The sequence below is a fragment of the Aulonocara stuartgranti genome, assembly GCF_965226115.1.
Source record: "Aulonocara stuartgranti genome assembly, chromosome: 5".
NCBI classification, from domain to species: Eukaryota; Metazoa; Chordata; class Actinopteri; order Cichliformes; family Cichlidae; genus Aulonocara; species Aulonocara stuartgranti.
In genome coordinates, this window is record NC_138943.1 from 10,430,001 (window position 1) to 10,431,693 (window position 1,693).

At 42.9% G+C, this 1,693-nt stretch overlaps 1 pseudogene across 1 annotated transcript in view; it reads right to left on the bottom strand.

The window, feature by feature from the left end:
- Nucleotides 1-506, bottom strand: part of LOC309706634 (transcription factor HES-5-like) — an 870-nt pseudogene extending 364 nt beyond the window's left edge. Inside the window, exons 1-2 of the transcript XR_014280874.1 lie at nucleotides 384-506; nucleotides 1-270 (exon numbers count right to left, since the gene is read on the bottom strand). The exon at nucleotides 1-270 is cut by the window's left edge and continues 364 nt beyond it. The product of XR_014280874.1 is annotated as a transcription factor HES-5-like (transcript). The remainder of the gene's footprint in view (nucleotides 271-383) is intronic.
- Between the last annotated feature and the right edge of the window lie 1,187 nt (nucleotides 507-1,693).

The following is a 1,693-nucleotide window of genomic DNA, read 5'->3' on the forward strand; positions in this document are numbered from 1 at the left end:
TGGGACTGAGTCTTCAGGTCCACCTTTGGCAGGAAGTTGACCATCTCTTGGGCACACCTGGAATAGCTCTTATCAACAGCTGCTGAGTCCACTGGATGACACTATTGCTGCAGTCTTCTCAGGTAGCAAACGGTCATCTCGAGGATGTCTGGCTTCTCCAGTTTGGAGTCTGGCTGCTGTTTGAGGAACTCAGGACCCAGGAGAGACTTGAGCTGTTCAGTACTGCTGTTGATTCACTCTGTGGATCTTCTCCACCAGAGGCTTTCTGAGCTACAAGAAGAAGAACAAAGTCATTAATAAAATAATTCAGATGAACAGGTTTAGCTTTATCAAATGCAATCTTTCATGAATAATGAATGACATTCAGATGATCTCCAATTTACCTTATTAGTCAAAGCGAGATGATCCTGAGAATTAGTCATTACTGGAGAGACTGTAGCTGCCATGGCTGGATCTCTGTGCTGTAGAGGTCTCTGTAGAGAGACTCTGATCACTGCTGCCTTCATCCCTCCTATTTATACTCCCACATCTCCATATGAATGTGTGGGTCTTGGTCTGACTGGAGCTTCTCACGGTGTTGACCAATCAGAGTGCCTGACATAAGAGAAAAGAAATCTTGCCTGCCAGATGCTCTGTGGTCATATTAGTAGGGCACAATTGTTACATCCCAGGGGAACAGGTGGTGGACTGAAGTGGAGATGGAATAAAAGACTGAGAAAGCTCTGTGTGGATCTGGGAAAGTGGTGACCCTGTAGAGACTATTGATCTGATGCCTGGTGCCAGTGACTTTGACTGGGCACACGCTTATCAACCAGTTACAGCTGTACAAGTGCATATACAGACCATGTATCAGTGAAAAATTCGATTTCACTCCTACTGTTTCTCTGCTTCTGATGTCTTCACTCTTCTCACATTTGCTGTGAGCTAAACTGTGCTCGGGACACTGTGTCCTCAGTCAGAAATTGCATGTTCTTTGTACTAAGAAGCTGATCCAACTGATGAAGACTTTTCCATTATCAACTACAACTCTACCAGGAAAGGTCTGGATAAGTATGCAGTTTTTCTCTGACTCAGGTGTCAGATATCCATATCTAGTAAGTGTGTCCCCTGTCTTGTGGTCTGTAGTTAGTGTGAGCAGGAAGATTTCTCACTTTCCCACACTCAGTATTGAATGATGTGGTCGGTGCACTACAAAGGTCTTTGAAAGGAGCTTTTGTGATGGTTGCTCGCCGTGTTTCTAACGGAGACAGAGGCCGACGTCACCAACCATCTGGAGGGAAACAACATGATTGGTTGCCTCAAATATTTAATTACATTTGAAAATATACTCTACAGTAACTGAAGTTATTTTCAACAAAATCACAGAATCTTAGTTCCACTTTTTAACTTTTGAGTGATATTATTTTTTAACATCTAGTGAACTCGACGGTCAGACTTTGCATGAAAAGGGTTTTTCCGGCAGCTGTTTCCCGAAGTGTGCCAATCCCCTCTGGACAATAGGCGCATGCTGGTGCGGTTTAGGATGCAAATTATCTCGAAGTGTGACTCTTTGCCTCAGAGGTTTCCCACAATCTCTCCATTCATCAAAGTTTGCCGTTTCATCTAAGAAGCTGGCACACATAGTCATCTTACTTTAATGAATTTCTTTTCCATTCTTTTTTTAGATATAGATAATAGATATAGATATGTAATG